This window comes from Nuphar pumila, chromosome 6 (assembly GCF_984573655.1).
Source record: "Nuphar pumila chromosome 6, dmNupPumi1.hap1.1, whole genome shotgun sequence".
Taxonomy (NCBI): Eukaryota; Viridiplantae; Streptophyta; class Magnoliopsida; order Nymphaeales; family Nymphaeaceae; genus Nuphar; species Nuphar pumila.
The window spans coordinates 109,340,608-109,351,933 of record NC_143254.1 but is presented as its reverse complement, the minus strand read 5'-3'; the positions used below and the strand labels follow the sequence as shown (position 1 = coordinate 109,351,933).

The 11,326-nt window shown below is 34.3% G+C and overlaps 1 non-coding gene across 1 annotated transcript; it reads left to right on the top strand.

The window, feature by feature from the left end:
• On the top strand, window positions 1-74 carry TRNAV-AAC (transfer RNA valine (anticodon AAC)). Its single transcript has one exon. It is a non-coding gene; the product is annotated as a tRNA-Val (tRNA).
• The last annotated feature ends 11,252 nt before the right edge of the window (window positions 75-11,326 follow it).

Sequence of the window (11,326 nt, the reverse complement as noted above, 5' to 3'; positions counted from 1 at the left end):
GGTGTCGTGGTGTAGTTGGTTATCACGTCAGTCTAACACACTGAAGGTCTCCGGTTCGAACCCGGGCGACGCCAAATTTAGTTTTTTCATTGAAGTAATTTTTTTTCTCCTTCTTCCCATTATCTTTTTATTTAATCGCTAGATTAACAGACCTGCCAGGCTATCTGAAACCCAGCCTACACTCGGTCCCATTCGAGTCAGCCTTCAAATCTCTGAGCCCATAAGCGAGTTCGTGGGGCCGTTCTTACTTCCTGTGGTCTAACTCGATCCGCCTTTGTACAATCAAGCCCAATGGGCCAGGCCCCAACCCTGACAGCCAACTATTTGACTTCACCTTATCGGGTTTGACTGAGGGCGGATCTTATCAGTAAGTCGGGTCGAGTCCTACTGAACTCAACAGGGTTCAGGGCCAAGCCATATTGATTTTTTTTTTCCACTTTGCTTTGGTTGCTGGTGACATTAGCAATCACAGTTGAAAATCCAAAAGCTAACCAACTTTCCCAGGATTTAAAGAAGCATTCTCAAGCGAAAGCTGTGATTGTGACTTTCAATGACAAGAAAGCTAGCCCCAAGGGATTTGGTGTAGTGGGATGGGGCATAGGCCTCTAGGCTGGTGGTCTAGGTTCAAATCCCTTGAGCATCACCCCCGCACAAGGCGAAGCGTGGTGACTACCCAGAGGCGAGGAGTAAGCTCTCCGAGTTTTATGTTGTCAGGACAGCGCGACTAGCAGAGCCGTACCTGTGTTTTATGAGGCCTAAGGCGGAGGGAAAAAATGGGCCCCCTATTAATAGTAGTAGTTCAGGGGCAGCGCCTCTGATTTTTTTTTAAAGAATCAAAATAACAATAAAATTTGCATTCACATTAAACAAATATAATATTTCAAATATTTATATTATATTAAATAAAAATGTATAAAATATTTATATAAACTACCTAAACAATGGGCCCCTAAATTTTTTTTGTGCCCAGGGGCCCTGAGGCCCAAACCTCATTGGCCTCTTTATAGGTCCGGCTCTGGCGACTAGTTCTATGATTCTGGGGTGGTTTCTCCGAGTAAAAATAAATAAAAAATGACAGCAAAACTGAGAAAATCCAAGAATTACGTGAGTTTGCTGTATGATTTGGATAGTGTCCAAGTGATATAAGGCCATAGACACCAGATTTTTTATTTTAGACTGCCATCTTGCAGTTACAAACATGGCCGAGATTTTTTTTAAATAGCGTTATGTTATGTACTAGAGCAAAGCAAGTCTTTTTTTTATTTGTCCACGGTTTTAATTTTTCAAGACAAAGAGGTCAAGAAAAATTATAAATTAAAAAAAGGCTTTATTCATTTTTTCTTAATGTAATTCAGTCGTTAATTTCAATATATACGTTTTATGGTAGCTTCTTTTATTGGGTTGTTTGTTTTTTTCTATGAAAATTGGCTTATTTGCTTAACATAGGATAAAAGGTATGTGGTATTTAGAAAAATGAAAAAAAAACTGGTGAATATATTAATTAAGACCAAAGTTTTTGGTAATTCAAAAATTACCCTATATTATGTATATAGTATAACCCCAAAAATTTCCAATATTTTCCAAAGCAGCGAAAAATTCCAATTTATCGCAAGAGCTAAGAAAATCTCCAGAATGAAATTTGTGTTATGCTATCCTGCAAGCCCTCCTAGTAGTGATGTAAACAATTAAGATTCGGGTCAGATATCCAACCGAATCTAAATCTGTTTGAGCGAATTTGGTAGCCAAAATGGGATCAATAATCGGATCCGAATTCAGTATCAAATTTTGTAACAACATTGTTTTTTAGTATTTCTTCTTTTAAAAGAAATTCAGACATTTAGGTCTAGAAAACCCTATTTTAAGGCTGAAAATGGATTCACAATAAAATTTTGATGAATTTTGATTTTTATTTTATCAAATTCGGGTTTGAATTGACTTCAGAACACCCTCGACAAGTTTCGAGAGCAATTTAAGTAAATTCAAGGTCTTGCAAGGGTATTTTTGACCCTGAGAAACATAGTCGTCTCATCCTGGGTTGACCAACCAGATAAATGCACTTTCACTAGACTTTGATTAGGTTGGATTTTTCAATTATTTTTGTTGAGTGAGGTGATTTAAAACAAAACAAAAAGAGATTTTAAAGAAAAAAGAAAATTCAAAAGTACCTCACACTCGACCAATGCTTGCAAAGCTTGGTCTGCATGCATTGGCAGCCCCTAAACTTGTGTGGTGGGCTCATCATGATCCCACTTGAAGGAAGAGAACCCTCCTGTGCCGCCCAAGCTAGCCATTCAAAAGAAAAACAAAGAACATTAAAGGAAAATAGAGTAACTTGATTGTACCCCTTCTTAGGTCAGATGCATGCATTGGTAGCATCCTGCCATACCCACTTGAGTGTAGAGGTCCTTGCTGCCCAAGCTAGCCATACACTAGCTAGTATTATAAAAAAAATTAAAATGAAAATGAAAAATAGTAAAAGAGAGAATGATTGAGAGGAGGGGCGTCAAGTTTAGAGAGAATAAGAGGGGCATCTCTCTCTCTCTCTCTCTCTCTCTCTCTCTCTATATATATATATATATATATATATATATATATATATATATATATATATATATATAGTGATTCATTGGGCAACCTTCGAGTATAAAAAGTGCTTGCCGCATGGATTGCAGGTGTTATTCACAAATGTCTACATAATAACCTGAAGATGGCTAAAAAAGATCATCAATGACATCAATCATGAGAAAGGTATGAAGATTAATTACAAGCAAGCGTGGCGTGGACGTGAATGCATGAAGAAAGAGTTATATGGTTCATATGAAGACTCTTTCAAGAAGCTTCTTGACTATTTGAATCATTTGATGAAGGCAAACAAAAAAATTTTTAGGATTCATTAAGACTAATAGAAAATGTTAATTTAAATTCATGTTCTTATTCTTCTGTCCATGCAATGATGGATTTCTAAAAGGGTGCCTTTTAGTTCTTATGATAAAATACATGAGTACGTTGTTGTCGATTCATAGTATTGATCTTTATGGTGAGATATTTTTTATAGCATTTGTAGTTGTAGATCTAGTGTCAAAGGAGTAATAACACACTTTTTTTTTAGTCTTTGAAGCATGAATTTTAGTCACTTTGATGAGCTTAGAGAGCAAACAGAATTGACTATTATGTCAAATAGGTACCTAGGGCTAGAGTATGTCATCCTTCACACATTTTTTAGATGTCATATTGGATATTGCATAAAGCACTTGAAAAAAAAATTAAAAATTTTGGTTCAACACTCAATTACTTTGGTGGAGCGCAGCTTGAGCAACCACGAAACCATAGAGCACATATTTTCTTGAAAAAATCCAAAAGCAAGACATATATGCATATGATTATATTTTCACTGATGTGAAACCACAATTTTGGGCCATATCCCACTTTCTAGAAAAAAATATAGATGTTTGACATCTAATATAGTAGAGTGCTTTAATTCTTGGATTCTCCCCATACCTGATAAGTCCCTATAGTGCTTCTTTTATAAAGGCTTTGTCTCATGCTGTTGACAACGTTTAAGAAAATAAAGAACATTGGGCAAAAAATGTTAGGCATTGTAGAGGCACGAAAAAGAAAGGCACAACAACTACATGTGGTTGTGGTACATTGCCACTTATGTTTGTACGAGACCTGTGATCGATCTCACGGTTACAATGTTGATCTTGAGAATATGTAATGTCCTTGTGAAGAATGACAAGTGAGTGTGATTTTATATGAACACGTGTTTGCATCTATTTTGCATGAGGACAAGCTATCAAAGTATTACTGCGATAACTATTTAAAAGTTGAATTATATCGAGTTGTGTATCATACATTTTCATTCCTTTCTATAGTGGATAATGTCTCAAAAAATGTTCTATTGTCTCTTATTTCAGTCTATCTACAAAAGGTGATGTGTAAATCAAGGTGACCTAAGGTGAAAAGATGGATAACAACATCAAAGAATGTGTCATACAAGTACAACATATGTAGTGAAGTTGGCCACAATAGGTAGAAGCACCCATAACAATATGTTTGAGTACATCTTGATGTGAAATAAGTGTTTATTCGTGTATTCTTTTCTGTGTGTGTATGTATTTGTCAAGAATTATTTGCTTTTATATATTTATTGAGTATTTTTTAATAATTATTCTAATGTCATATGTCATCTATTTGTAGGTCTTTCACGATATGTCATCTAAAACAAGGTTCTAATTGTAGTAAGATCTATAATAAAACAAGTTATGTATGTATATAATTTGTAGTACTATATGTACGCATTTATATTCATTTGCAATTGGCCATGAAAACATGTTGATGACAACCAGTCACATGAACACTTTGTTAATAAGCATCAACATGATTTTAAAATGAAAACTTTGTTGACCAGTGATGTAAGTGTTAGGTTTGCATGTTTATTACATTTGTATGTAGACTTATTTGAATCTAACATGAATGTATTCCATATATTAATTATGTAACATTTGTATAAATTCGTAGAAGAAATTATTGACAATCACAGTCTTTCTGCAGAAAAGAAACAAACAAAGACCATTTACATTACCTCATATTTCTTGGTGAATCTCCAAAGCAATAATAGTCTTTCCGTTTTTCTATCGATTAAGATAAACTAACTGATTAACATTATTCACAACAAATGGTTAAATGTCATAATACAAAATAAGGGGTTTGTGCTTTTTTAGAGAACCAAAATTTGTTGTATCCTTGTGAGGAATGTGAGAAGGTATCCATTGCACAATATTACATCGAGTAAATTCTAGTGTCATGCATGCATAAACACAATGGACTGCTCAAAGGGTCAAAGGCCACAATTTGAGAACAAACATGTATAAATTCAATTAACACAAGATTATCGCCCACCTCTTTGGGCACCAACACATCAATTCAGATGACCAATTACAAGGTCATCAGCTGCCTGTCTAGGCTTTAATATTCAATGGATTACATATTTAAAATAATTGTTGCATATTTCATTTCTATCATGGTGTAATTCAATCATTTCATGTATGCATCGCACATGTTATCATCGCATTTCATATGTTCGTAAATTGAACCTCGAAGCATGCATATATAAAATCAATAATTTCATGCATGGCATTCGATACATTAATTATATCACATAATTCAAAACATATGTATTCTATAATATGAATCATCTAAATCTTGAGCATACGTAATTTATATGCATTTTAAGTTATACATATGTATGCATTAAAAAAAAGCTTATAAACATACATAAAAGCATATACACATAGATAAAAGTTTGTAGTAGATGTCAAAAGCTCATAATATATGTTTAAAACTTGTAATATAGGTTGAAAACTCATAATACTGGTTGAAAGCCTGCAATACACGTTGAAAGCTCATAATACAGGTTGAAAGCTTGTAATACATATTAAAAGATCATAATAAAGGTTACAAATCCATAATACGGGTTAAAAGCTCATAATAGAGGTTGAAAACCTATAATACAGATTGAAAACTCATAATACAAGTAAAAAACTTATGATATATATTGAAAGCTCGTAATACAGTTTAAAAGCTCATAATACAGGTTGAAATCCTATAATACATGTTGAAAGCCCATAATACAGGCTTAAAAGCTCATAATATAGGCAAAAGGTCCCATGTACTGATGACTAAGCTTCTCCCTTTTTTTAACTTGAAAATGCTCTTCGTTGGTGATATCTGAACAAACATGTGCTCACTTACTGCAAAACTGAGTTCTATGTGCCACTGATTGGTGTAGTTCTTTTGTCGGTTCTGTGCAGCAATCAATTGCTGGTGAATTATTCACACCTTATCTGAATAGTGCTAGATTACCTTTGGATACTCAACCACTCTAACGCCAACTTCATCCCAACACACCGGGGATCTACAAGGTCTACTATACAAAGCTTCATAAGGGGTCATACTAATAGGAGCATGATAGCTATTATTGTATGAAAATTCTACAAGCTTCACATGCTTGTCACAGTCTCCTGCCCAATCCAACACATACGCTCTCACCATGTCCTCAAGAGTCTAGATCGTATGCTCTGACTATCCATCGGACTGCAGATGGAAAGTTGTATTAAACTTCAGTTTGGTACCCAAGGCTTTCTGCAATTGGCACCCAAAATGAGATGTAAAGCAAGGATTTCGATCTGACATGATCGAAAGTGGTACCCTGTGTAGTTTGACAATCTCGTCAATGTATAAGTCTACCAAGCTCTAACTCACCTTGATCAACAAAAAGTGTGCACTTTTTGTCAGACGATCCACTATCACCCAGATAGCATCATGCTGACGATAAGTTCTCGGTAAACCCACTATGAAGTCCATCGATATATCGTTCAACTTTCACTTGGAGATGTCCAAAGGCTGTAACAGTCCACCAGGCCACTGGTACTTGATCTTAACCTGCTGACAAATAAGACATTGAGACACAAACTTTGTAACATCTTGTTTCATCCCGTTTCACCAATAAGTCTGCTATAAGCAAGTCCTTGAACATCTTAGTGCTACCACGATGAATAAAATACTTCGACTTGTAGGCCTCACTAATCAACTTCTCCCAAAAAACCTTCGGAACCCACCATTTGTCCCTGAACATAATGGTCAAGCCCTTCTTATGATGGAACTACACATTCATCTTCTAAGCACGTTGATGCTTCGTCTCAAGTTGTTGACATCATTTGAGAAAATAAAGAACATTGGGCAGAAAATGTCAGGAGTTATAGAGGCACAAAAAAGAAAGGCACAACAACATGTGGTTGTCGTATATTGCCACCTAAGTTTGTACGAGGCCCATGACCGATCTCACGATTATAATGTTGATCTTGAAATGATGTAATACTTTTGTGAAGAGTGAAAAGCGAGTATGATTTTTATAAAAACATGTGTTTGCATGTCTTTTGTATGAGGGCAAGCTATCGAAGTATTTTTACGACAACTATGTAAAAGTTGAATCATATCGAGTTGTATATCATACATTTTTATTTCTTTCTATGCTCCATTCTCTCATATTTCAGTCTATCTACCAAAGGTGATGTGTAAATAAGGGCAACCTAAGGTAAAGTGTGTATATATTTGTTAAGAATTGTTTGCTTTTATGTATTTATCGAGTAATTTTCAATAATTATTCTAATGTCGTATGTCATCTATTTGTATCTTAGGTTTTTCACGATGTAATCTAAAAAAGGTTCTAATTGTAGTAAGATGTATAATAAAATAAGTTATATGTGTATAGAATTTGTGGTACTACATGTACACATTTATATTCATTTGCAATTGGCCATGAAAATATGTTGATAACAACCTGCCACTTGGACACTTTGTTGAGAAGCCTCAACATGATTTTAAAATAGACACTTTGTTGACCAGTGATGTAAGTGTTAGGTTTGCATATTTATAACATTTGTATATAAACTCATTTTAATCTAACATGAATATATTACATATATTGATTACGTAACATTTGTATAGATTCATAGAAAAAATATTGACAATCACAATCAGAATATGGCAACAGAAAAGAAACAAACAAAGACCATTTACCTTACCTCATATTTCTCGGTGAATCTCCAAATCAATAGTCTTCCTATGTTTCTACCGATTAAGAGAAACTAACTGCTTAACATTGTTTACAGCAAATGGTCAAATGTCCCAATATGAAAGAAGGGGTTTGTTCTTTCTTAGATAACCAAAACTTATTGTATCCTTAGGAGGAATACGAGAAAGTATCTATTGAACATTACATCAAGTGAATTCTAGTGTTGTACATGCATAAACATAGTGAACCGCTCAAGTGGTCAAAGGACACTAATTTGAACACAAACGTGTACAAATTCAATTAACACAAGATTGTCAGCTACCACCTTAGGCACCAACATATATCAATTCAGACGGCCAATCACAAAATCATGAGCTACCTGTCTAGGCTCAAACATTCAATGGATCACATAATCAAAATATGGTTGCATATTTCATTTCTATCATGGTGTAATTCAATCATTTCATGAATACATCAATCCATATGCATCACATATGTTATCATCACATTTCATATGTTCGTAAATTAAACCTTGAAGCATGCATATATAAAATCGATAATTCCATGTATGCACATTCGATACATCAATTATATCACATAATTCAAAACATATATATTCTATAATATGAATCATCTAAATCTTGAGCATATGTAATTCATATGCATTTTAAGTTATACATACATATTTGTTATAAAAGAACTTATAAACATACGTAAAAGCTCGTATATACAAATAAAAGGTTGTAGTATATGTCAAAAGCTCGTAATATATGTTTAAAGCTTATAATAGGTTGAAAGCTCATAGTATAGTTTAAAAGCTCATAATATCGGTTGAAAGCTCGTAATATAGGTTGAAAGCCTAAAATATAGGTTGAAAGCTCATAATATAAGCTGAAAGCTCATAATACAGGTTGAAAGCCTGCAATGCAGGTTGAAAGCTCATAATACAGGTTGAAAACCTGTAATACAGGTTGAAAGTTCATAATACAGGTTGAAAGCTCGTAATAAAAGTTAAAAACTCAAAATATGTGTGAAAAGTGAATAATACAGTTTGAAAGCTCATAAAACATGTCAAAATACTATAATGCATGTTGAAAGCCCGTAATATAGGTTTAAAAGCTTATAATATGGGCAAAAGATCTCATGTATAAAGGACTAAGCTTCTTTTTTTCGAACCTGAAAACGCTCTTCGTCGATGATATCTGAACAAACACGTGCTCACCTACTACAAAACTAAGCTCTATGTGCCATTGATTGGCATAACTCTTATGTCAGCTCTGTACAACAATCAATTGCTGATAAATCATCCACACCGGATCTGAATAGTGCTAGATCACCTCTAGAGACTCAACCGTTCTAACGCCAAGTTCATCTCAACACACCACGGATCTATAAGGTCTACCATAAAAAGCTTCATATGAGTCATACCAATATGAGCATGATAACTATTGTTGTCTGAAATTTCTACAAGCTTCACATGCTTATCTCAGTCTCCTGCCTAATCCAACACATATGCTCTCAACATGTCCTTAAGAGTTTGGATCATATGCTCTAACTATCCATCGGTCTGTAGATGAAAAGTTGTATTAAACTTCTGTTTGGTACCCAAGGCTTTCTGCAATTGGCGTCAACAATGAGATGTAAAGCGAGGATCTTGTCTCGACATGATCGAAAGTGATACCCTATGTAGTTTGACGATCTCATTAATATATAAATCTATCAAGCTCTCTAAGCACTAACTCACCTTGATCGGCAGAAAGTGCACGCTCTTTGTAACATGCTGACGATAAGTCCTTGATAAACCCATTATGAAGTCCATCGATATATCGTTCAACTTCCACTCGGAGATGCCCAAGGGCTGTAATAGTCCACCAAACCACTAGTACTCGATCTTAACTTGCTGACAAGTAAAACATTGAGACACAAACTTTGCAATATCATGTTTCATCCTATCTCACTAATAAGTCCGTTGTAAGTCATTGAATATCTTGGTGATACCACGATGAACGAAATACTTCGACTTATGGGCCTCACTAATTAGCTTCTCCCGAAGAGTCATCAAAACCCACCATGTGTCCCCAAACATAATGGTCATGTCCTCCTCATGATGGAACAATGCGTTCGGCTTCTGAGCATATTGAGGCTGTCTCATGTTGTTGACATCGTTTGAGAAAACAAAGAACATTGAGCAGAAAATGTCAGGCATTACAAAGGCACGAAAAAGAAAGGCACAACAACTACATGTGGTTGTCCTACAATGCCACCTATGTTTGTACGAGGCCCATGATTGATCTCACAGTTACAATGTTGATCTTGAGAAGATGTAATGCTCTTATGAAGAGTGGCAAGTGAGTCTCATTTTATGTGAACATGTGTTTGCATGTATTTTGTATGAAGGCAAGCTATCAAAGTATTATTGCGATAACTACTTAAAAGTTGAATCGTATCGAGTTGTATATCATACATTTTCATTCCTTTCTATAGTGGATAATGTCTCAAATAATTCTCTATTGTCTCTTATTTCAGTCTATCTGCCAAAGGTGATGTGTAAACTAGGGCGACCTATAAGGTGAAAAGATGGATAACATCAAAGGATGTACCATACAAGTGCAGTATATATAGCGAAGTTGGCCACAATAGGCAGAAGCACGCATAACAATATGTTTGAGTACATCTTGATGTGAAATAAGTGTGTTTGTGTGTATTTTTTCATGTGTGTATTTGTTAAGAATTGTTTGGTTTTATGTATTTATCGAGTGTTTTTTAATAATTATTCTATTGCCTTATATCATCTATTTGTAAATTAAGTCTTTCACGATATGTCATTTAAAACAAAGTTCTAAGTGTGGTAAGATGTATAATAAAACAAGTTATATGTGTATAGAATTTGTGGTACTACATGTACACATTTATATTCATTTGCAATTGGCCATGAAAACATGTTGATGACAACCAACCACTTGGACACTTTGTTAAGAAGCCTCAACATGATTTTAAAATAGACACTTTCTTGACCAGTGATGTAAGTGTTAGGTTTGCATGTTTATAACATTTGTATATAGACTCATTTCAATCTAAGATGAATGTATTACATATATTGATTATGTAACATTTATATAGATTCATAGAAAAAATTATTGACAATCACAATCAGAATATGGAAACATAAAATAAACAAACAAGGACTATTTACCTTACCTCATATTTCTTAGTGAATCTCCAAAGCAATAGTCTTTCTGCTTAACATTGTTTATAGCAAATGGTTGAATATCCTAATATGAAAGAAGAAGTTTGTTCTTTCTTAGACAACCAAAACTTGTTGTATCCTTACAAGGAATACGAGAAGGTATCTATTGAACAACATTACATCAAGTGAATTCTAATGTCGTAAATGCATTAACACAGTGAACCGCTCAAGTGGTCAAAGGCCACTATTTGAGCACAAACATGTTCAAATTCATTTAATACAAAATTATCGGCCACCACTTTGGGCACCAACACATATCAATTCAGACGACCAATCACAAGGTCATGAGCTACCTGTCTAGGCTAAAATATTTAATTGATCACATAATCAAAATAATGGTTGCATATTTCATTTTATGTATGCATCAATTCATATGCATCTAAGCTGTTATCATCACATTTCATATGTTCATAAGTTAAACCTTGAAGCATGCGTATATAAAATCGATAATTTCATGCATCCACATTTGATACATCAATTATATCACATAATTCAAAACATAC